Here is a 26,698-nt window from a genome sequence, read left to right on the forward strand (position 1 = left end):
AGTCCTGTGTTGTAGCTTCACCAGGTTGACACCTCATTTTGATGTATGTCTGGTGCTGCTCCTGGCATGCCCTCCTGCCCTCTTCACTGAACCAAGGTTGGTCTCCTGGCTTGACGGTAATGGTAGAGTGGGGGATATGCCAGGCCATGAGGTTACAGATTGTGGTTGAGTACAATTCTGCTGCTGCTGATGGCCCACAGTGCCTCATGTATGCCCAGTTTTGCATTGCTAGATCTGTTGGAAATCTATCCCATTCAGCATGGTGATAGTGCCACACAACACGATTGACGGTATCCTCAATGTGAAGGCGGGACTTTGTCTCCACAAGGACTGTGCGGTGGTCACTCCTACCAATACTGTCATGGACAGATGCATCTGCCGCAGGCAGATTGGTGAGGACGAGGTCAACTATCTTCTTCCCTTATGTTGGTTCCCCCACCACCTGCCGCAGACCCAGTCGAGAAGCTATGACCTTTAGGACTCGGAGAGCTCGGTACATAGTGGTGCTGCCGAGCCACTCTTGGTGATGGACATTGAAGTCCCCCACCCAGAGTAAATTTTGTGCCCTTGCCACCCTCAGAGTTTCCTCCAAGTGGTGTTCAACAGGCAGAAATACTGACTCATCAGCTGAGGGAGGGCGGTAGGTGATGATCAGTAGGAGGTTACCTTGCCCATATTTGACCTGATGCCATGAAACTTCATGGAGTCTGGAGTCGAATTTTCGGACTTCCAGGGCAACTCCGTCCCTACTGTATACCACTGTGCTACCACCTCTGCTGGGTCTGTCCTGCAGGTGGGACAGGACGTACCCGGGGATAGTGATGGCAGTGTCTGGGACATTGTCTGTAAGGTATGATTCCATGAGAATGACTCTGTCAGGCTGTTGCTTGACTAGTCTATAAGACAGCTCCCCCAACTTTGGCACAAGCCCCCAGATGTTAGTAAGGAGGACTTTGCAGGATCGACAGGGCTTTTCCGGTGTCGTTTCCGGTGCCTAGGTTGATGCCGGGTGTTCTGTCTGGTTTCATTCCTTTGCATAGACTTTGTAGCGGTTAGGGACAACGGAATGGCTTGCTAGGCCATTTCAGAGGGCATCTCTTATTTTAAAATTGTGTCTGCTTGTTCTGTACTCTCCAACCAGGGGATACATGTTAGCTGCATCTACCCTGTCTATCCCTTTAAGTATTTTGTCGGATTCAATGAGATCACCTCTCATTCTTCGAAACCCGAGAGAATACATGCCTAGTTTCCACAATCTCTCTTCATAGGGCAGTCCCACCATCCCGGGAACAAGTCTGGTGACCCTTCTTTGCACTCCCACTGTGGTCATAATATCCTTCCTCAGGTAAGGGGACCTGACTGCACACAGTACTCCAAGTGCAGTCTAACCAATGTTATACAATTGCAGCAAGACTTCACTACTCCTGTACACAAATGGTCTTGTGATAAATGCTAACATACCATTAGCCTTCCTAAATGCGTGCTGCACCTTCATGTTCGCTTTCAGCAACCTATTGATGAGGACACCCAGGTCCCTTTGTGCATCTACACTTTCTAATCTCTGACCATTTAAAAAAAATACTCTGCACATCTATTCATTCTATCAAAGTGGCTAACCTCACATGTTTCCACATTATATTCCATCTGCCACATTCTTGCCCACTAAGTCTGTCCAAATCCCTTGAAGCCGCTTTGCATATTCCTCACAACACACATTCCCACCTAGTTTTGTATCATCTGCAAAGTTGACAATATTACGTTGGTCCCCATACCCAAATCATTGATATATATTGTGAAGAGCTGGGGCCCAAGCACTCCTCCCTGCGGTACTCCAGTTTTCACAGCCTGCCAATGCAAGAATATCCCGTTTATTCCTATTCTTTGTTTCCTGCCTGTTAACCAATCCTTATTGCATGTCAGTACATTACCTTCTATCCCATGTTCTTTAATTTTGCTTCCCAACCTCCTGTAGGGCACTTTATCAAAAGCCATCGGAAAATCCACCGGCTCCCCTTTCCTATACTGATAGTAACATCCTAAAAAAACTCCAACAGGTTCATCAAGCATGATTTCCCATTCATAAATCCATATAGCCTATACCCAATCAGATCCATTTATCGCATAGTTTAAAATAGATTCTAGCATTTTCCCTCGTACTGAGGTAAGGCTAACAGGTCTGTAGTTCCCAATTTTCTCTTTCCCTCACTTCGTAAATAGTGGGATGACATCTGCTACCTTCCAATATGCAGGAAGCGTTCCAGAATTGATAGAATTTTTCAGGATGATCACCAATGCATGAACAATCTCCATTGCTACTTCCGTCAACACTCTGGGAGATAAACTATCTTTCTTTTCTTTCTTTTGGGCCTCCTTATCTCGAGAGACAATGGATACGCGCCTGGAGGTGGTCAGTGGTTTGTGAAGCAGCGCCTGGAGTGGCTATAAAGGCCAATTCTGGAGTGACAGGCTCTTCCACAGGTGCTGCAGAGAAATTTGTTTGTCGGGGCTGTTGCACAGTTGGCTCTCCCTTTGCGCCTCTGTCTTTTTTCCTGCCAACTACTAAGTCTCTTCGACTCGCCACAATTTAGCCCTGTCTTTATGGCTGCCCGCCAGCTCTGGCGAATGCTGGCAATGACTCCCACGACTTGTGATCAATGTCACAGGATTTCATGCTGCGTTTGCAGACGTCTTTATAGCGGAGACATGGACGGCCGGTAGGTCTGATACCAGTGGCGAGCTCGCTGTACAATGTGTCTTTGGGGATCCTGCCATCTTCCATGCGGCTCACATGGCCAAGCCATCTCAAGCGCCGCTGACTCAGTAGTGTGTATAAGTTGGGGGTGTTGGCCGCTTCAAGGACTTCTGTGTTGGAGATATAGTCCTGCCATCTGATGACAAGTATTCTCCGGAGGCAGCGAAGATGGAATGAATTGAGATGTCGCTCTTGGCTGGCATACGTTGTCCAGGCCTCGCTGCCATAGAGCAAGGTACTGAGGACACAGGCCTGATACACTCGGACTTTTGTGTTCTGTGTCAGTGCGCCATTTTCCCACAATCTCTTGGCCAGTCTGGACATAGCAGTGGAAGCCTTACCCATGCGCTTGTTGATTTCTGCATCTAGAGACAGGTTACTGGTGATAGTTGAGCCTAGGTAGGTGAACTCTTGAACCACTTCCAGAGCGTGGTCGCCAATATTGATGGATGGAGCATTTCTGACGTCCTGCCCCATGATGTTTGTTTTCTTGAGGCTGATGGTTAGGCCAAATTCATTGCAGGCAGCCGCAAACCTGTCGATGAGACTCTGCAGGCACTCTTCAGTGTGAGATGTTAAAGCAGCATCGTCAGCAAAGAGGAGTTCCCTGATGAGGACTTTCCGTACTTTGGCCTTCGCTCTTAGACGGGCAAGGTTGAAGAAACTGCCCCCTGATCTTGTGTGGAGGAAAATTCCTTCTTCAGAGGATTTGAACGCATGTGAAAGCAGCAGGGAGAAGAAAATCCCAAAACGTGTGGGTGCGAGAACACAGCCCTGTTTCACACCACTCAGGGTAGGAAAGGGCTCTGATGAGGAGCCACCATGTTGAATTGTGCCTTTCATATTGCCATGGAATGAGGTGATGATACTTAGTAGCTTTGGTGGACATCCGATCTTTTCTAGTAGTCTGAAGAGACCACGTCTGCTGACGAGGTCAAAGGCTTTGGTGAGATCAATGAAAGCAATGTAGGGGGGCATCTGTTGTTCACGGCATTTCTCCTGTATCTGACGAAGGGAGGACAGCATGTCAATGGTCGTTCTCTCTGCACGAAAGCCACACTGTGCCTCAGGGTAGACGCGCTCGGCCAGCTTCTGGAGCCTGTTCAGAGCGACTCGAGCAAAGACTTTCCCCACTATGCTGAGCAGGGAGATTCCATGGTAGTTGTTCCAGTCACCGCAGTCACCTTTGTTTTTATAGAGGGTGATGATATTGGCATCGCGCATGTCCTGGGGTACTGCTCCCTCATCCCAGCACAGGCATAGCAGTTCATGTAGTGCTGAGAGTATAGCAGGCTTGGCACTCTTGATTATTTCAGGAGTAATGCTGTCCTTCCCAGGGGCTTTTCCGCTGGCTAGAGAATCAATGGCATCACTGAGTTCCTATTTGGTTGGCTGTATGTCCAGCTCATCCATGACTGGTAGAGGCTGGGCTGCATTGAGGGCAGTCTCAGTGACAGCATTCTCCCTGGAGTACAGTTCTAGGTAGAGCTCAACCCAGCGGTCCATCTGTTTGCGTTGGTCAGTGATTATGTCCCCCGATTTAGATTTGAGGGGGGCGATCTTCTTGATGGTTGGCCCAAGAGCTCTCTTCATGCCATCATACATTCCTCTGATGTTTCCGGTGTCTGAGGCCAGCTGAATATGACTGCATTGGTGTTGCCAGTAGTCGTTTGCGCAACGCCTAGCTGTTCTTTGTGCAGTACATCTGGCTGCTTTAAGTGCTGCGGATGTTAAATCGCTGGGGGCTTTCTTGTAGTTCAACAGTGCAATGCGCTTAGCGGCTATGACAGGTTCCAGCTCTTCATTATGAGATTGAAACCAGTCTGCATTTTTCTTCACACTTTTGCCGTAGGTGGTCAAAGCTGACTCACAGATGGCGTCTCTGATGTGGGCCCACTTGGTCTCAGCATCCCCTGTGGGAGTGTTTTGAAGGGCTGTTACAAGTGAATTTAGAAATTTTTGTAACCGCTGTGGGTGAGAAATTCTGCTTGTGTTGATGCGCCGGTGGCCCTTCTGCTTGGAATGATGCAACTTCTTTGGTCTGAGTCCAACCTTGCCGCACACCAGGGAGTGGTCGGTGTCGCAGTCCACACTGTGGAAGTTGCGTGTGATTTGAACACTGTTTAAGGCGGCTCGCCTTGTGACAATGAGGTCTAGCTGGTGCCAACGACGCGATCTTGGGTGCCTCCATGAAACCTGGTGACAGGGTTTAGTGTGAAAGAACGAGTTGGTGATGCAGAGGTTATTATAGGTACACAACTCAAGCAGTCTCTGCCCGTTCTCATTCATCCTTCCAACGCCATAGCGCCCAAGGCAGGAGGGCCATGAGTCATGGTCGGCCCCAACCCTGGCATTAAAGTCCCCCAGCAGGAATAGGTGTTCGGTGTTGGGGATGCTGCTAATGATGTTATGGAGTTGTTCATAAAACTGGTCTTTAGCTTCATGTTGGGAGCAGAGTGTTGGTGCATAGATGCTGAGTAGGTGTACTGGACCAGAGGTGGTGAGCAGTCGGATGGACAGTATGCGTTCCGAGCCATTTGAGGGAGGCTCTATCATGCTGAGCAAGGAGTTTCTGATGGCGAAGCCCACTCCATGCTGTCTTGGTTCTTCAGGATCCCTGCCCTGCCAGAAGAAGGTGTAGTCTTGCTCTGCTAGAGATGCACTCGCGGGGAGGCGTGTCTCCTGAAGTGCTGCAATATCTACATTGAGTCCACTGAGCTCGTTGTTAATGATGGCGGTCTTCCGAGAATCGTTGATTTGTGTAAGGTCTTCCGACAGGTCAGGACACATAGTTCTGACGTTCCAGCTTGCAAAGCGAAGGGCTGGGACCTTCTTTCCTTTTTTCATGTTGTTTGGTGCGGTGTATCAGTCCACCTTTCGGGCAATGACCCTGAGCTCCAAGCACCCATTGAAGCAGGCAGACTGTGGCGGGACAGAACCTTATTGACCGGGGGCTGCCCGGTTTGAGGCGGGCGGTAGCTGTCCAGTGAGGTGCAATGACCTCTCCCACCGACAAAGGCAACCCGTGGCGCCCAGTTTCTACGCCAATTTATCTGGACTTATAACCCGTAACTGCTGCCTTCCGTGTTTTGTCAGTCGCTGTGAGGCAACTATGGAGTGACCTCTCCATGGCGCATGCCTGGGCAAATTTATGGAGGTTGAGAGTTGCCCAGTCGTCAAAACCCCCCTCTTGGCCTTTCTGGTGGGGTCCAAAGGAGTGCAGGACACGACGTTTGGCACCAGTATGGCTGCAGGAACTGCCGGAAACATGCCAAAGGTGACACATGACCGCCTACGGGCTTCCGCTCCGGATTATCTGTTAGGGTTTACTCCCTTAGCCTTGGTCTCTCCCGAGACGCCCACAAGGCAGTGGGGTTGTTGGGGCCCCTACACAGGTGTAGGATGGTGCCGGTGGGAGGAGGGGATGCAAGGGGGAGGGGTAGAGGGAGGGGGTGGGGGGGTTGCAGGGGAAGGGGGTGCAGGGTGAAGATGGTGCGAGGGGGGCGGGCTGGGACGGGGTTGTGAGGGGGTGAGCTGAGAGGGTGGGGCAGGGAAGGGGACGGGGGGGTGGAAGTGGGGTAAAGGGGGGGAGGGGGGAAACTGGTGCAGGTAATAAGCCATTTCCTCAGTGCCCACCATCGACGTCCGGAAAGCTCATCCACGTCCTTCGGGAGGTGAAGCATCATTTGGCAGACTTCGAGGTGATTACATTTGCGAAGGTTTTTTTTTGCAGTGGTTTAAATAAAGGCATGCAGCATTGCCGACAGTGTGCTGCAGATGCTCTCCGAGCCATCTCCCGCGGGCGCTTTGAAGTTGTGGCCGGGGGGGGGCCGTTCATGGATTTTTGGGGTGTTCGGGGCACCTTTTCTCATGACTTCTGTCGGGTCCCGCTGCTCCTTCTTCACCTCAATGGACTTACCGCATGCCGTGGCTGCAGACACTCTGGGCGGTGAAGACAGCAGGATCGTAGATTGAAGAATCGGCAGCTGTGCTCGTCAGTTTCATCCGGATCAATTTCATTGAGAAAACAAAGAGCAGGTGTGGCTGGGGGAGGGCAGTGGGCCCAGGTAACATACACTAAACTAACTGTTAGCCGTTAGATAGGGCTAAAATGAACTGATTTAAAGAGCCAGGGGAATTTAAACAGTTTAAGAGGGCAGATTGGGGGAGAAAACGTTAGGGATGGGAGCAGATGGCCATGGATAGAGTTGAACAGCAAGGGAGCTTCCTAGGGAGCTTCCAGCCCAGGAGCCATCTTGTATTTCTTGCATAAACTATCAGATCCTGGGTAACTGACAAACATCAGTCCTATTAATGTCTCCAATACAAACTTCTTACGAATACTAATTTCTTTCAATTCCTCATTCTCCCAATCCCTTGGATCTCTAATTCTGGGAGATTTCTTGTATCTTCCTCAGTGAAGACAGACACAAAATAATCAATTAAGTTCTCTGTCATTTCTCTATTCCCCATTATACATTCTCCTGACACTGCCTGTAATGGACCCACATTTGTCTTAGCTAAACGTTACCTTTAAAAGTATCTATAGAAGATTGTACAGTCTGTTTTGGTGTTTACTTTTGACCTGTGGATACAGACACTCAAGATACAGCCCACATATATAAATCTCAGAGTGGTGATCCTTCTCGAGGAGTTCGAAAACTCGCTCCTCCTTCTATTAAAACCCAGATAGAGGAACAAAAGGTTCAAGGAGCCAGGCAGGTTGCAATGCTAACTGATGAATTTTCCCTTGTACATAAGGCCTTACCCCAAAGGGAAGACCTTCCCTAGTCACCCCAAAGACCCGAGGTTAAAAGACAGAAGGGTAATTGGAGTCTGAACAGACATGAGCAAGAAGGAAAAGCTGGACACAAAGGGGGCCTCCTCAGGCTAAATAGGACGGTACTGAGAGCAGGAGTAACGGCCGAAGATCTGTGTGTTTACACTAATTATACAGTTGAATGATGGAAGTGACGGGGAAAACCTGTAGGATTAATCAGGGTCCACCAGATCAGTGCAGGAAAAGGTGCCCGAATGGAAAGCACAGCAGATCAGGCTGTGCCTTTAACTGTGGTAGTCAGAGCCAGTAAATCTACCGCATAGAGTGCAGGAAAACTTAACAAAATCCCTGAGAGTTACCAAGCATTTGTATCCATAGGAAAAGTGACCCCATCCCCCTCGACTGAGGCAAGTAAGCCCACAGTCATACTGAGGGATACAGGGGCCACCCAATCCCTCATGCTGGGAAAAGGCATCACCTTTCTCCGAGCGTGCAGTGAATGCCAGAATGTTAGTGACTGTTTTCGGAAGACTGTAAATGTCCATACCTTTATATCGGCTGCTCTTGGTGAGTGACTCAGTTTCAGGAACGGTCACCATGGGGATTGCACCTAGTTTATCAGTTGATGGGTCGACCTGCTCCTGGGTAATGATGTGACAGGGGACAAGGTGGCAGCTTCCCCAGTCGTGCCAGAGAGACCACAATAGGTATGGGAGACAGAGCAGTTACAGGAGAAGGTCACTGGCATTCTCCCTGATTATATGGTAACTCAGTCCATGGCCAATCTCCTGAACTGGCACTGCAGACGGATGATCCTACTGTCTGGTTGCATAAAACCTTCTTTGGGAAGTTAGAGGACACACAGGATTTATTAAACAGATCTTCATTAGTTGAGACTCAACAACCTGACCCAGTATTAACAATATAGCACAGTCTGTCCAAACCAAAACTGAAGCAGAGTGAGTTGCAGAGTGCTACTATTGAAAGAATAAGGTGCTGATGAGGAAGTGCAGACCTCCTCACAGACCTGCTGATGAAAAGTGGACAGTGGTTCATCAGATAGTGGGACTGCTGAGGTCCCTTAAAGAACTATTAAGAATGCCCCACGAGATTCCAATGAATCGACATGTCAGTGTATGAAAAATCAAAGCCCGCAACAAACAGCATTTTGACTGGGCACAACTGCACAAAGATGTGGTGGAGTTCTGTAAAACTGGTCACAGGTTGTGGGGAAGCCCCAACCTGCAATAAAACCTGCACCCCTAATTCCCATAGCTGCTCTTTGGGAACCCTTCAGCATAGTGCTGGTGGATTGTGTGGGACACCTGCTGAAAACAAGTGAAAAACAAGTGAAAACCAGTATCTTATCACCATTATGGATGTGGTGACCCGATTCCCAGAGGCCATTCTCCCGAAGAACTATCTCTGCCAAGGTAGTTGTGGAGGGGCTAACCCAATTCTTTACCCGATATGGGCTGCCTGCTGGGATCAAGATAGACCAGGGCACACATTTTATGTCCAGTATTTTTGAAAAGGTCATGGGTAATCTGGACATAACCCAGCTAAAGTCATCAGCCTACCACCCACAGTCACAAGGGGCTTTGGAGCGGTATCACCAGGCCCTCAAGACAATGATCAGACAGCACTGCTATGAGTAACTCCATGACTGGACAAAAGGATGGGATTTCTCCTGGTGGTTACCAGGGACTTATCCAATGATTCCACTGGCTTTAGTCTCTTTGAATTAGTTTATGGACATGGGGTGAGAGTTCCTCTTAAACTAATCAAGGAGCGGTTTTTGAGACACAGGGATGTGTCTTCCATGTTGGACCACATTTCCATGCTCGGGGAGCGGCTCACGAGAGTCTGAGCAATGGTTCAGGAACACCTAAAGACCTCCCAGGCAGATATGAAAATGTAATCAGGCAAAAATGCCAAGGTTAGAACATTTCAGGACGGAGACACGTGTTGTTACTACTCCCAATGCAGGGTGAACCCCTGAAAGCCCGGTTCAGTGGTCCACATCGAGTGGCAATAGGAATAGCCGGTAAATTATTTAATCGACATCCAGACCAAAGGAAAAAGGTAAAGGTTGGGGGGACGGGGGACGGGGGGGAGGGGGGGGGGTGGAGGGCGGGTGGGGAGGTTACAGGCAAGTACAAATCTGTCAGACAGTCAGAATAGGAGGATTGAAAAGGACAGTGAGGACAGGTTAGAGGAGGGCCAGGAGGATTCCCAACTAGAATCCCCTACTCTCCGAATAGCCAACCCTGAAATGTTTGATAAATTAGACCACACGCCCTCCTCCTTAAATGCAGGTCAAAGAGGCACCCTAAAAAGGCTGATAATAGCATTTACAGAAAGCTGCAAGGCCAAGGACAGTTTCCACAAATGCATGCCAATGGTGAGCGAGATGCCTCACCTAGTCGAAGTGCCGCAGGAGACTGCAGTCAAAGCTGGACAGACAATTGCGAGCAGTAATGTCCCACAGGACATAGTCCAGATTAGGGAAAATATCCTCCCCATAGTAAAGAGAAAAGTGAAGGGAACGTACCCTAAAGTAAACAGCACTTGTGTACCTCACCAGAAAGCTAAAAGTAAGGTCAGTGTGGATCTACCCACTGAAGAACACAATGATCAGGTACCAAACCCAAAGCTCATCAAACCCAACAATTTCAAAGCAGAACTCAGCAAGAACAAAGGCCCAAAGGAAATCCCAGACACCTCACAGGGGTTAAAGAAACAATTTATTACACACTGTCGGTTTAGGTAGAAAGATTAGCAAGGTGCAGGAACCTGAATAGCTAAAGCTTCATTGCAGGAGAAGAAAAAAAACAATTCAATCACTGATGCAATGTCCAGGGTCGAACGCGACACATAATCATCCCAGACAAAACTCCAAAACATTAAATCAGTATAACTGTAACAGACAATGTCAGCTGCAGTAATTCTACGGTTATTGAGAGAATTTGAGAAGTGATTATTGAGAATGCATGTGTGTTTCCTTCTATTTCTTCCCACAATTCTGTAATGAAATGTTCCTATTATCACATGTCTTTCCCGAGTGCTGCAGCGGTGTCAAGATAACACAATATGTCAAATGAGGAATTTAATTCATCGATTAGAAACTTACACTTAACGTTTAGTGGAAAAAATCCGACAGTTAACCTTGATAAAACTGGCAGCCAACATGGCCACCGCAATTGGGATCTGAAACACCTTTTCACATTCCAAGGCCTCCAACATGTCTGATGAGCCTGGACTCAGCTTGCTCCAGTGAGTGAATTACCGAACATTACATTCATTAACACGGCATACAGGGCCCTCCTGACACGTTGACTTTGAAAGAGCAAACACCTCCAAGTGTGAATACTGGTTTCCTGAACCCTGGGGAGATAGAAGTTTCTAACCTTGAATCTCATTATAGGGTCCAGAGAATACAGTGAGGCAGTCATAAGACACTCTGTCCATCTCTGTGAAAGCTGGGAGCTTCCCCTGGACAAAGACAGACAAGTCAGTGATTCAAACTGTGCAGAAGCTGAAGGGCTGTGTCTCCATCTCCCTCTCTCCGTCTCTCTCTCCAGATAACATCACAAGTTAGAAAACCACATGCGACTGTGGGCCCTCCAAGCCTACAGATTGATACAAGCAGAGACATCAGGGAAAGGAAGGCAGCTCCAAGTCTTCCTCCCAGAAATCCCTGAGCCATGTGGGCCAGCCACAAAGGACACTTCCAACAGCCAAAGACTTCAAAAATACAACTTCGGCCAGACGACCTCCGAATCGTCCAACCTCACAGAATGAGTATTTTATTTTTATATTTATTCTGGACTCCAATCTACCCAAAAATTCACTTCTCACTCTGTAATCTATTTGTGTATGATTCTTGTGTGAGTGTGTGCGTTAATGTGTGGTGTATTTTTTATGATTTTATTCAGATCGGGATTATATTGTTAAGTATAATAAACTCATCTCTTTCGTGTTTAAATTCAAGAGAACCTGACCTATCAGATCCTTCACCATCACACCAAAGGTAAAAGGTAAAATACTCACTGAGATGGTTAGCACATTCACGGTTTAAAAAGAACAAACAGTGTTGTGGTCAAATAAGAGGAAGGACAAGAGGAGCGAATGTTACCCCTCCCTACCTGGCCGTGACAACAGGCAGGGCTGGGGATGGAGAGAATATTGGAATGAACTGAGCTCAGCAATAAATAGATATCAGAGGTTGCAAACTTCCTGGTTCAGTCTCAGGCAACGGCCAGCGAGGGGGATGTAGATGCTGGATAGGGAATAGAGTTGGTGACAGAAACTGAAGCAAATGGCTTCTGTCTTCTCAGGATTTAAATGACAAGAACACTAAATCAGTGAAATATGATTTATGAATCGAATAGTTGGATGCAGAGACTTACCAGGGACACCAATAATAGCGAGGATGGGATAGTACATACATTGAATCATCCTCAGAGCATAATAGTTCCGTAATTCTAATGTCATCCAATAATAATCTGCAGTAACCAGGCCAAACAAAGAGGATAAACTCCTGCTGCCCATTGTTGTAACATTCCAATCTATTGTTCTCGGATTATGATCCATTGTTATAACATTCCAATCTATTGTTCTCGGATTCTGATCCATTGTTATAACATTCCAATCTATTGTTCTCGGATTCTGATCCATTGTTATAACATTCCAATCTATTATTCTCAGATTCTGATCCATTGTTATAACATTCCAATCTATTGTTCTCGGATTCTGATCCATTGTTATAACATTCCAATCTATTATTCTCAGATTCTGATCTATCCTCTCCCTCTGTCTGAAGCCGCTGATCTCTGTTAGTGCCGTAAGGTGCTGCTCCCGCTGATACCATGGAATAACACATTGAAAGGAGCCCCTTATTTATAGAAGTTGGAAACACTCCAGTGACACAATTCGGGTCCATGGAGACTGACATTAAAACAGTCACTGAACAAACAGGTTTTGTTCACCCCTTTCAATTCAATACTTTTAGTACAATAGCAAAGTTGAACATTTACCTGGTCTGGAATGGATGCATGGGGGCTGTTGAGGGAAGCTATGGTGGAAAAAGCAGAGGCACTGGCCAGAATCTTTCAGGCATCCTTGGATATGGGAGTGATCGAAGTTGGAAACTCTCCAGTGACACAAAAGGTTCACGAATGTTCTTTTTGGAAGGAAATCTGCTGCCCTTACCTGGTGGTCTACATGTGACTCCAGACCAACTCAATGTGGTTGGCTTTTACATGCCTTCGGAAATGGGGTAGCAAGCCACTCAGTTGCATCAAACCACTACGAAGTCAATCAAAAGGAATAAAACCGGATGGACTACCCTGCATCGACCTAAGCACCGGAAACGACACGGACAAAGCCAGCCCTGTCGACACTGCAAAGTCCTTACTTACATCTGGGGGCTTGTGCCAAAGTTGGGAGAGCTGCCCCACGGACTAGTCAAGCAGTAGCCTGACATAAAAATATATCTTGCTTGTAAAATCATGGGATAATAAATGACAAGCAGCACGGATAGGTTAATGGAAAATCATTTCTGATAATCTTGATAGGGTTTATTGATATAACTGTGAGTGTTAATGAGGATAGCGTGTTTCATGTTATAGAATGATAGACTCGTAGAAACCTTAAGGGACAGAAAGAGGCCACTTGGCCCATCGTGTCTGCACCAGCCGAAAAATGATCCACCTATTCTAATCACACCTTCCAGCATTTGATCCATAGCGCTACAGATTAGAACACTTGAGGTGCCCATTCAGACATCTTTTGAATGAGTAGAGGGTTTCTGCCTCAAACATCCTTTGAGGCAGTGTGTTCCAGACCGTCACTAAAAGCAGGGGACCCAGTACTGAGCCCTGTAGAACACCTCTGGAAACAGTGCTCCAGTCACTAAAATGCCCGACAATAATTACCCTTTGTTTCCTACCACTGAGCCAATTTTGTATTTTGGTTGGACAAGTTTTTCCTCATCTCACCTCTGATCTTTTTACCAATCACTGACCTCTCTGCTCAGGTGAATAGACCCTTCACCCCCACTCTATCCAGGCCACTCACAATTTTGTACATTTCAATCAGATCTCCCCTCAGCCTTCTCTGATCCAAGGAGAACAACCCCAGCCTATCCAATCTTTCCTCATAACTGCATTATTTCAGTTCTGGCAACATCCTCGTAAATCTCCTCTGTACCCTCTCTAGTACAATTACATCCTTTCTGTAATGTGGTTACCAGAACTGAACACAGTACTCAAGTAGTGGTCCAACCAATGATTTATACAGTTCCAGCATAACTTCCCTGCTCTTATATTCTGTACCTTGGCTAATAAGGGAAAGGATTCCATGTGCCTTCTTCACCACCTTATTGACCTGTCCTGCTATCTTCAGGGATCTGTGGACATTGACTCCAAGGTCCTTTACTTCCTTCACACTTCTCAGCATTTTCCCAATAATTGTGTATTCCTTTACCTTGTTTCAGCTCCCCAATTGCATCACCTCACACTTCCCCAAGTTGAATTCCATTTGCCACTTTTCTGCCCATCTGACCAGACCGCCAATATCATCCTGCGGTCTACAGATATCCTTCTTGCTATCTACCACACGGAAAATCTTTGTGTCATCCGTAAATTTCTTGGTCATGCCCCCTACATTTACGTCGAAATCGTTAATATACACCACAAAAAGCGGGAGACTCAGTACTCAGCCTTGTGGAATACCAATGGCAACAGCACTCCAGTTGCAAAAACGCCCGTCAACAATTACCCGTTGTTTCCTGCCACTGAACCAATTTTGTATCCACCTCGCTGCATTTCCCTGGATCCCATGGAATTTTATTTTTGAACCAGTCTGTCATGTGGGACCTTGTCAAAGGCCTTGCTAAAATCCATGTAGACCACATCAACTGCACTACCTTCATCTATATTCCTTGCTACATCTTCAAAAAATTCGATCAAGTTGGTCAAACAAGCTCTTCCCTGAACAAATCCATGCTGACTATCCTTGATTAACCTGTGCCTGTCTCAGTGACAGTTTATCCCGTCTCTCAGAATAGATTCCAATAATTTGCCCACTACTGAGGGTAGACTGACTGGCCTGTAATTATTCAGACAATGCTTCACTCCCTTTTTAAACAGAGGTCCAACGTTAGCAATTCTCCAATACTCCGGCACCACAACTGTATCCAGTGAGGACTGGAAAATGATGGTCAGACTCTTTGCTATTTCCTCTGTTGCTTCTTTTAGCAACCGGGGGCACATTTCATTTGGATCAGGTGATTTATCAACTTTCAAGGATACTAATCCCATGAACGCTTCCTCTCTCAGTATGTTCATCACATCCAATAATTCACACTCTTCCTCCTTAACTACAATATCTGCATCCCCCCTCTTTTCTGAAGACACTAAAAGTATTCAATAAAACCATACCAATATCTTCCACCCCGATGCATATGTTACCATTTTGGTCGATTATGGGCCCTACTCTCCCCTTAGTTAGCCTCTTACTCTTAATGCATTGAGAAAACATCTTTGGGTTCACCTTGACTTTGCTTGCCAATATTCTTTCATGTTCTCTCTTTGCTGTCCCAATTTCCTTTTTAATTTGACCCTTCCACTTTCTAAACTCCTCTCAACATTCTGTAGCATTGAGTTCTCAGTGTCGGATATTTGCTTCCCTTTTCTGCCTGTAGGCTCCTTGACATCCATGGGGCTCGAGATTTGGCCGCCTCCCCCTTTTTCTTTGTGGTAACATGTTTACCTTGAACCCCTTGAATGTCTACTTTGAATGCCTCCCAGTGCTCTGAGACTGATTTGCCTTCAAGTCGCTCTTTCCAGTCCACTTTTGTTCTTCAGTTTGGTAAAATTGGCCTTGCCCCAATTGAGAACTCTAACTCCTGTTCGATGTCTGTACGTTTCCATAATTATGTTAAAACTGGCTGAATTATGATCACTCCCACCAAAATGCTCTCCCCTGCCACTCCTTCCACCTGCCCATCGTCATTTCCTAAAACAAAGTCTAAAACTGCACACTCTCTTGTTGGACTTTCTGCATACTGGACAAAAACGTTGTCCCGAATGCACCTCAAAAATTCTGCTCCCTCAATTCTTTTCATACTAAAACTATCCTCGTTAACATCGGGGTGATTAAAATCCCACACTATTACTGCCCTACTGTTCTTGCACTTCTCAGAGACTTGCCTACATATCTGCTCTTCTATCTCCCTCTGACAATTTGGCTGTCGAGATCACAGTCCCAGCAGTGAGATTGCCCCTTTTCGTTTCCTTAGCAACAATCCATATGGCCTCACTTGATGAACCTTCCAACATATCATCCCTCCTCACAGCTGCAATAGATTCCTTGACCAAAATTGCCATTCCCCTCATTTCTTAACCCCCTCCCTATTGCGTCTGAAAACCCTGTAACCAGGAACGTTGAGCTGCCATTCCTGTCCCTCCTTAAACCATTGTTCTGTAATAACTATGATATCATACTGCCACATGTCTATCTTTGCCCTCAGCTCATCTGCTTTATTTGCTGCACTCCTTACATTGAAATAGATACCCCTGAGCACTGCCAAACCTTTTTTCATTTTCTCACCCTCATTTCCTCTGTATTCCAGACTCATCCATTAATTTTCCGCCTTCCATTTTCATTTCTGATTTTGTCCCAGCTCAGTCTATCCTCAGGTCCTCATCCCCACTGGTAAACTAGTTTAGATCCTTCCAACAGTAGTAGCAGTGTGGCCATTACAGAGACGTGGATATCACAGGGGCAGGAATGGATGTTGGATGTCACGGGGTTTAGATGTTTGAAAAGGAATAGGGAGGGAGGTAAAAGAGGTGGGGGAGTGGCATTGCTAATCAAGGATAGTATCACAGTTGCAGAAAGGGAGGTCGTCGAGGAGGGTGTGTCTACTGAGTCATTATGGTTGGAAGCCAGAAACAGGAAAAGAGCAGTCACTTTGTTGGGAGATTTCTGTAGACCCCCCAGTAGCAACAGAGACACTGAGTAACAGATTGGGAAGCAGATTTTGGAAAGGTGCAGAAGTAACAGGGTTGTTGTCATGGGTGACTTCAACTTCCCTAATGATGATTGGAACCTCCTTAGTGCAAATAGTTTGGATGGAGCAGTTTTTGTCAGGTGTGTCCAGGAAGGTTTCCTTACTCAATATGTAGATAGGCCGACTAGAGGGGAGACTATGCTGGACTTGGTGCTTGGCAATGAACCAGGCCAGGTGGCAGATCTCTCGGTGGGAGAGCATTTCGGTGAAAGTGATCACAACTCCCTGACCATAGTCATGGAGAGGGACAGGAGCAGACAGGATGGGAAAATATTTAATTGGGGGAGGGTGAATTACAATGCTATTAGGCAGGAACTGGGGAACATAAACTGGGAAAAGATGTTTTCAGGCAAATGCACAACAGAAATGTGGAGGTTGTTCAGGGAGCACTTGCTGCGACTGCTGGATAGGTTTGTCCCGATGAGGCAGGGAAGAGATGGTAGGGTGAAGAAACCTTGGATGACAAGAGATGTGGAACAGCTAGTCAGGCGGAAGAAGGAAGCTTACTTAAGGTTGAGGAAGCAAGGATCAGACAGGGCTCTAGAGGGTTGCAAGGTAGCCAGGAAGGGACTGAAGAATGGACTTAGGAGAGCTAGAAGGGGACATGAAAAAGTCTTGGTGGGTAGGATTGTGGAAACTCCCAAGGCGTTCTACACTTATGTGAGGAACAAGAGGATGGCGAGAGTGAGGGTAGGGCCGATCAGGGATAGTGGAGGTTACTTGTGCCTGGAGTCGGAGGAGGTAGGGGAGGTCCTAAATGAATACTTTGCTTCAGTATTCACTAGTGAGAGGGACCTGGTCGTTTGTGAGGACAGCGTGTAACAGGTTGATATGCTAGAAAAGGTTGAGGTTAAGAGGGAGGATGTACTGGAAATTCTGAATGATATGAGGACAGATAAGTCCCCGGGGCCAGACGGGATATACCCAAGGATATTACGGGAAGCGAGGGAAGAGATTGCGTGCCTTTGGCGATGATCTTTGCGTCCTCAGTGTCCACTGGAGTAGTACCGGATGATTGGAGGGTGGCAACTGTTGTTCCTTTGTTCAAGAAAGGGAATAAGGATAACCCTGGGAATTTTAGACCAGTCAGTCTTACGTCGGTAGTGGACAAATTATTGGAGAGGATTCTGAGAGACAGGATTTATGATTATTTGGAAAAGCATGGTTTGATTGGAGACAGTCAGCATGGCTTTGTGAGGGGCAGATCATGCCTCACAAGCCTTATCGAATTCTTTGAAGATGTGACAAAACACATTGATGAAGGAGGAGCAGTGGATGTGGTGTAAATGGATTTTAGCAAGGCGTTTGATAAGTTTCCCCATGGTAGGCTCATTCAGAAAGTGAGGAGGCATGGGATACAGGGGAAGTTGGCTGTCTGGATACAAAATTGGCTGGCCCATAGATGACAGAGGGTGGTAGTAGATGGAAAGTATTCAGCATGGAGCTCGGTGACCAGTGTTCTTCCGCAGGGATCTGTTCTGGGACCTCTGCCATTTGTGATTTTTATAAATGACTTGGATGAAGAAGTGGAAGGCTGGGTCAGCAGGTTTGCCGATGACTCGAAGGTTGCTGGAGTTGTGGATAATGTGGAAGGTTGTTGTAGGTTGCAACGGGCCATTGACAGGATGCAGAGCTGGGCTGAGAAGTGGCAGATGGACTTCAACCTGGAAAAGTGTGATGTGATTCATTTTGGAAGGTCGAATTTGAATGCGGAATACAGACTTAAAGACAGGATTCTTGGTAGTGTGGAGGAACAGAGGGATCTTGGGGTCCATGTCCATAGATCGCTCAAAGTTGCCACCCAAGTTGATAGGTTTGTTATGAAGGCGCATGGTGTCTTGGCTTTCATTAACAGGGGGATTGAGTTTAAGAGCTGCGAGGTGATGCTGCAGCTCTATAAGGCCCTGGTTCGACCACACTTGGAATATTGTGTTCAGTTCTGGTCGCCTCATTATAGGAAGGATGTGGAAGCTTTAGAGAGGGTGCAGAGGAGATTTACCAGGATGCTGCCTGGACTGGAGGGTATGTCTTACGAAGATAGATTGAGGGAGCTAGGGCTTTTCTCATTGGAGCGAAGAAGGATGAGAGGTGACTTGATAGAGGGGTACAAGATGATGAGAGGCATAGATAGAGTGGATAGCCAGAGACTTTTTCCCAGGGTGGAAAGGGCTATCACCAGGGGCATAAGTTTAAGGTGATTGGAGGAAGGTTTCGGGGAGATGTCAGAGGTAGGTTCTTTACACAGAGAGTGGTGGGTGCGTGTTATGCCTTGCCAGCGGTGGTAGTAGAAGCAGATACATTAGGGACATTTAAGCGACTCTTGGATAGGTACATGGATGATAGTAGATTGAAGGGTGGGTAGTTAGTTTAATCTTGGAGTAGGTTAAAGTTTCGGCACAACATCGAAGGCCGAAGAGCCTATACTGTGCTGTACTGTTCTATGTTCTATTTTCCAAAACGTTCCGCAAGGAATCCAGTCCTGGCTCTGTTCACGTGCAACCGGTTCGGCCTGTAAAAGTCCCATCTCCCCCAGAGCCGGTCCCAGTGTCCCAGGAATATGAATCCCTCCCTCCTGCAGCAACCTTCCAGCCAGGTATTCATCTGTCTTATCTTTCTATTTCTATACTAAGTTGCACCTGGCACTGCAAGTAATCTGGAGAATTCCACTTTTTGACTATGTTTGAGGTCCTGCTTGCTAATTTCTTCCCCACCTCCCTAAACTTTGACTGCAAGATCACATCCCTCTTTCTACCTATGTCATTGGTTCCCATGTGGTCCACGACGTCTGGCTGTTCCCCTCCTGCATCAAGATGTTCTGCCGTTGCTGACTGAGGTCCTTGACCCTGGTACCAGGGAGGCAGCACACCATCCTGTATTCACGTCTGTAGCCACAGAAACGCCTGTCTGTTCCCCTGGCTATTGACTCACCTATCACTATGGCTCTTCCATTCATCCCTGTATCCCACTCTGCAGCTCAACCACCCGTGGCGCCATGGACTTGGCTCTGGCTGTACTCCCGACGTGAAGCATCACTTTCCTCAGCATTCGGAACTGAATACCTGTTAGAGAGTGAGATGTACTCAGGGGTCTCCTACACTACCTGACTGGTTCTTATTTACTGCCTACTGATCACCCATTCCCTCTCTCCCTGCATACTCTAAAGCTGTGGGGTGACCACATCCATAGCCATGCTGAAGCTGAACAAACTGGTATATGAGAAGGAAGAATATGTAGGGTTGTGGGGAAAAAGGCAGAGGATGGGATTAGGTGAATTGCTCATTCAGAGAGCCACAGCAGACGCGAAGGGCTGAAAAGCTCCTCTTTGCTGTAATAATTCTGATTATTTTATTGCAGGATGATGCCCACGGGGACGCTGTGATGGGGTGTCTCAGATGGATGTAATGGTGGAGAATGGGGGATCCATGGTGGGAAAGGGAAGTCGTCCTATGGGAACCAGTATCTTAGCAAGGACTCTCCGACCACCTATCCGGGTGGAAGGCATCCAAGGAATATCCTCCCTGCCTCCCCCTCCTCCTGAGGTAGCCTCCGGATTTCTGGTGCCAATGCCTGTGTCCTCATGATGCTGTTGATATGAAGGATGCAGCAGAACACCATGAACTTGGACACCTGCTCCAGTGTGTACTGGAGGGCTACCCCCGAGCGGTTCAGACATCAGAAACATTGCTTCATCACACTGATGGTCTGTTCCACCATGTTCCTGGTGACTCCATTGCTCACGTTATACACAAGTTAATTGTGTGAGGTTGGTTGACGGTCGGAGGTGGTTTGGGGGTGTAGAAACATGAGCGGTGTCTAGAGGGGGATTGTCTTTGTTGCGATTAGCCACATTATTGTTTTCCATGGTGCCCCGAAGTGTTGGGACCGGCTGACTGCTTCAGAATGAAGGTCTGGCGGCTGCTGACAGGATAGTGGACATTCACCAACATGATGTACTGGGCATGCTCACACACCAACTGTACATTAATGGAGTGAGACTTCTTTCAGTTCCTGTACCTCTCCCCGTTGACATGGGGGCCCCGCAGAGCCACCTACACCATCAGGAATCCCGCTATCCTGACAAAGCCACGGGATGTCTCATTCTGCTTCTCCCTGCTGAGGGAGTAAATGATGACATCGATGGTCACCCTCACCTCCCAGAATTATCAATGGACAACAGACAGGCCTAGTAACTACTGGTCAGTTCGTGTAACGTCAGTGGCAGGTAAGGTTTTAGAAATAATAATCAGGGAAAAAGGACAACACACACTTGGAGAGGTTTGAGTTAATTAAGGATTGTCAACACGGATTTCCAAAAGGCAGATTATGCTTGATGAACTAATGGAATTTATTTCGATCATCAGAGAAGGTTGATGATGGGAATGTGATGGATGCCGTCTACCTGTATTTTATGAAATTATTTGATGAAATTATTTGATGAAGAAGCAAACAAAAACTTGATTAACAAAATTGAAGCTCATGGAATAGCATCCAATTGGATCAAAAATTGTCCAAAGGACAGCAAAAAGAGAAATGTGTGAAATGGTTGTTTTTCAGACTGGAGGATGGTAGACAGTGATGTTCCCCAAGGATCAGTGCTCGGAACGCTGATCTTTTTTTCCTTGATATATATAAATGACTTGTACCTTGGAATGCAGAGTAGAGTTTCAAAATGTTCCAATGATACCAATCTTGTAGGTGTGGTAAACAGGGAGGATGATACAAACCTTCTGCAACAGGACGTAGATAGGCTAGCAGAATTGACAGAGAAGTGGCAGGTGGAATTTAATACAGAGGAGTGTGAGGTGATGTATTTCGTCAGAAGGAATAGGAAGGCAATATAGACTCAATGGCACAGTTCTGAAGGTTGTGCAGGAATAGAGGGACCTGGGCCTCCATATGCATTCGTCTTTGAAGGTACCAGGAAATATCAGGAGGGTGTTTAGCAAAGCATATCACATCTTGGGCTTCATCATTAGAGGCAAAGATACAAAAGCAGGGAAGTTATGCTGAAACGTTATAAAGCTTTGGTTAGGCCCCAACTGGAGCACTTTGTCCAGTTCTGGTCATCACACGTTACGAAGGACGTGAAGGTCCCTGAGAGGGTGCAGAGGAGATTTAACAGAATGGTTCCAGGGATGGCGGGGTTTTAGTTACAAGGTTAGTTTGGAGAAGATGGAGTTGGTCTCCCTGGAGTAAAGGAGACTGAGAGAGACTTGATAGAGGTGTACAAGATTATGATAGGCTTAGATACGATTGACAAGGAAAAACTGTTCCCATTAACTGATGAAACACAGACTAGGGGACAGAGATGGAAGGCTTTGGGTAAGAGATGCAGGGGGAATATGAGGAAGAACTTTTTTGCACAGTGGATGATAATGAGCTGGAACTCACTGCCCATGAGGGTGGCCGAGTCAATCAATGATTTCAAAAGGAATCTGGATGGACACCTGAAGGAAATGAACTTGCAGGGATACGGGGATTGAGTGGGGGATTGGGACTGACTGGATCGTTCCAGAGAGAGCTGGCATGCAGGGGCCGACTGGCCACCTTCTGTGTCGTAAATATCTCTATCACTCTCTGTGACTCTATGTTGGATATGTCTCCTGCTCCTGTCTGGAAAGATCCAGATACATAGAAGTTCAATGAAACTGTGACCTTAACGGCCACTGACAGCTCCGTCCTCACCCTGGTGTGAGGCTCCAGGTCATGTTACAGGAGGTGACACAGCTCTGTGAATACCTCCTTATTGAATCAGAGTCACCTCACACATTGCTCCTGGGTCAGGTGTAGGTAGGCAAAGTGCTCTTGGAAAACCAGGGGTGAGTTGGGCAGAGCCCCTTACTCCTCCCTCTTTATAGAGCTTCCCCTCTCTGCAGCCTCTGCTCCATTTGTTGTTCATGTTACAGACCCAGAGACACTGTAACTACAGTCCCCATTGCTTATCAAGAGCTGCATCACCAAATCCTCTGTCCTCCCTGCATGTCTGCAGCAGCTCACAACACAATCTCCAGAAAACCATCCACAGAACCGCCACCAACATTACAATAGCAGAAGTAAGTTAAAAGCCCCTCACGTGTAAGTTGGACGCCTGGTCTTTTAAATAACACTAGAGGGGGTTCCTCGTGCTGCTAGATGTATGCTCAGCTGAGAGTGACTAACACAGGTGGTCAGTGAACATGCACAGACCACGTTTCAAAGAAGTACATCAAAGCTGTCGGAATGGCTGATCTACGTCAATGCAAACCCTTCCTCACACTAACAGCACATGCATGGTATACCCAGGCTAGGTCCCTGCCCAGCACGGGGCACCACCAGGGAGAGATAGAGAGGGAAGGAAATTCACTTTAAAGGGGGACATGGAAACAGATTTGAAGGCAAAGGTTTTTCTAGAATATGGCAATGTACAGGGGAATTGGACTAATGGAGGGGTGAGGCCATGGAGGGAGTTCAAACACAAGAATGAGAATATTAAATTTAAGGTGCTGCCAGACCTGGAGCCAATGTAGATCAGTGAGCACAGGGGTAATGGGTGATCGGGATTTGGTGTGAGTTAGAATACAGGCAGCGGAGTTCTGGATGGGTTGTGGTTTACATATATTTATAACTGGGAGGGTGACCAGGATAGAATTGGAATAGTCAAGTGTGGATTTAACAATGACAGGGATGAGGGTTTATGCAGCAAATGGGCTGAGGCAGAGGTGGTGATGGGTAATATTACAGAGGTGGTAGTAGGTAGGGTTGCTGATGGAGAGAATACGGAGATGAACTCAGCTCAGGTTTAAATATAACAGATGATGTAATCAGTCTGGTTTGCCTCAGATATTGGGCAGGGTGGGGTATGCTGTTGACTGATAGGAAATGGACTTCGTGACGGAGACCAATTACATTTGCTTCAGTCTTCCCAAAATTTGCATTGCAGTACAACATTTCAGTGAAATAGGGTTTACAGATCTCCTAGCCTGAAATAGAGACAGCAACAGCAGCAAAGATGAGAGAGTAAATGACAAGAACTGTAATAAAGTGAGAAATGGTTTATCGAGCTCATAGCTGGAGATATTCACCAGGAATACAACGGCAGCAAGAAGGGCAGAGTAAATTACAGGAGCAGTAATGCACTTAAACATGGCTTATAGAATTAATAGCTTGATAGAGGGACTTACCAGGGACACCAATAGCAGCCAGGATGGGATAATAAATGTATTGAATAATAATCAGTGCACGATAGATACGAGTGTTTAATGAGTACCGATCATAATTTGTAGAAAGATAGTAAAGCTCCGAGGATAAACTCCTGTCCATTGTTGTAATATTCCAATCTATTGTTCTCAGTCGCTGTCCAATTGTTGTAACATTCCAATCTACTGCTCTCAGATTCTGATCCATTGTTTTAACATTCCGATCTATTCTCCTCAGATGCGAATCTATCCTCTCTCTCTCTCTCTCTCTGAAGCTGCTGATCTCTGTTGGTGCAAATTTTCCCGCTAACACTATGATATAACACATTGAAAGGAATCCCTTATTAATAGAAGATGGAAAACTTCCAGTGACACAATTAGGGTCCATGGAGACTGACATTAATTACAGTCACTGAACAAACAGATTCAGTTAACCCTTTTCAATCCAATAATTTTTGTACCACAATAAACCCGACCATTTACCGGTCTGGATGTGGAGAATGATGGTTGCTGTGTGAAGCATTGGTGGTAATAGCAGAGGCATTGGCCAGAATTTTCCAATCCCCCTTAGATAGAGGCGTGATGACAGAATTCCACAGGCTCACCACTCTCTGGGTGAAAACATTCTCCTCATCTCAGTCCTGAAAGTTTTATCCTTAGACTATGACCCCTGGATCTGGACTCCCCCACCATCGGGAACATCCTTCCTTCATTTGTCCTGTCAAGCCCTGTTAGAATTTTATAGATTTCTATGAGATCCCTCCTCACTCTTCTGAACTCCAGCGACTTTAATCCGAACTGACTCAATCTCTCCTCATACGTCAGTCCCGCCATCACAGGAATCAGTCTGGTTTTCCTTCGCTGCACTCCCTCAATAGCAAGAACATCCTTCCTCAGATAAGGAGACCAAAACTGCACGTAATATTGCCGCTGTGGCCTTACCAAGGCCCTGTATAATTGCAGCAAGACATCCCTGCTCCTGCACTCGAATCCTCTCGCTATGAAGGCCAACATACCATTTGCCTTCTTTACTGCCTGTTGCACCTGCATTCTAACTTTCAGCGACTTATGTACGGGAACACACAGGTCTCATTGCATCGTCCCCTCTCTCAGTTTATAGCCGTTCAGATACTAATTTGCCTTGCTGATTTTGCTACCAAAGTAGATAACCTCACATTTATCCGCATTGTACTGCATCTGCCATGCATTTGCCCACTCGCTCAACCTGTCCCAATAACTCTGAAGCCTCTCTGCCTCCTCCTCACAACTCACCCTCCCACCCAGTTTTGTGGCATCTGAAAACTTGGAGATATTACAATTAGTTCCCTCATCTAAATCATGAATATATATTGTGAATAGCTGGGGTCCTAACACTGATCCCTGTGCTACCCCACGAGTCACTGCCTGCCATTCAGAAAAAGACCGGTTTACTCCTACACTTTGTTTCCTGTCTGCCAACCAATTTTCTATTCATCACAATACATTACCCCCAATCCCATGCGATTTAATTTTACACCCTAATCTCTTATGTGGGACTTTGTTGAGAGCCTTCTGAAAGTCCAAATAAACACATCCACTGGCTCCCCGTCATCAACTTTACTGGTTACATCCTCGAAGAATTCCAGTAGATTTATCAAGCATGATTTCCCTTCCGTATATCCATGATGACTCTGTCGGATTCTATCACTGTTCTCCAAGTGCTCTGCTATAAAATCTTTGATAATGGACTCTGGAATTTTCCCCACTTTCGACGTCAGGCTGACTTGTCTATAATTCCCTGCTTTCTCTATACCTCCCTTTTTAAACAGTGGGGTTACGTTACCTCCTCTTCAATCTGTAGGAACTGTTCCAGAGTCTATAGAATCTTGAAAGATGACCACCAATGCATCCACTATTTCTTGGCCCACTTCCTTAAGTAATCTGGGATGTAGATTATCAGGCCCTGGGGATTTATCGGCCTTCAATCCCATCAAATTCCCCAACACAATTTTTCTGCTAATAATGATTTCATTCAGTTCCTCTCTCTCACTGAGCCCTGTGTTCCCCAACATTTCTGGTATGATATTTGTGTTCTCCTTTGTGAAGACAGAACCAAAGTATGCATTTAGTTGGTCAGCCATTTCTCTGTTCCCCATAATAAATTCCCCTGTTTCTGACTGTTCTTTCTTTTGGGCCTCCTTATCTCGAGAGACAATGGATACGCGCCTGGAGGTGGTCAGTGGTTTGTGAAGCAGCGCCTGGAGTGGCTATAAAGGCCAATTCTGGAGTGACAGGCTCTTCCACAGGTGCTGCAGAGAAATTTGTTTGTTGGGGCTGTTGCACAGTTGGCTCTCCCCTTGCGCCTCTGTCTTTTTTCCTGCCAACTACTAAGTCTCTTCGACTCGCCACAATTTAGCCCTGTCTTTATGGCTGCCCGCCAGCTCTGGCGAATGCTGGCAACTGACTCCCACGACTTGTGATCAATGTCACACGATTTCATGTCGCGTTTGCAGACGTCTTTATAACGGAGACATGGACGGCCGGTGGGTCTGATACCAGTGGCGAGCTCGCTGTACAATGTGTCTTTGGGGATCCTGCCAACTTCCATGCGGCTCACATGGCCAAGCCATCTCAAGTGCCGCTGACTCAGTAGTGTGTATAAGCTGGGGGTGTTGGCCGCTTCAAGGACTTCTGTGTTGGAGATATAGTCCTGCCACCTGATGCCAACTATTCTCCGAAGGCAGCGAAGATGGAATGAATTGAGACGTCGCTCTTGGCTGGCATACGTTGTCCAGGCCTCGCTGCCGTAGAGCAAGGTACTGAGGACACAGGCCTGATACACTCGGACTTTTGTGTTCCGTGTCAGTGCGCCATTTTCCCACACTCTCTTGGCCAGTCTGGACATAGCAGTGGAAGCCTTACCCATGCGCTTG

The sequence above is a fragment of the Heterodontus francisci genome, chromosome 28, assembly GCF_036365525.1.
Source record: "Heterodontus francisci isolate sHetFra1 chromosome 28, sHetFra1.hap1, whole genome shotgun sequence".
NCBI lineage: Eukaryota > Metazoa > Chordata > Chondrichthyes > Heterodontiformes > Heterodontidae > Heterodontus > Heterodontus francisci.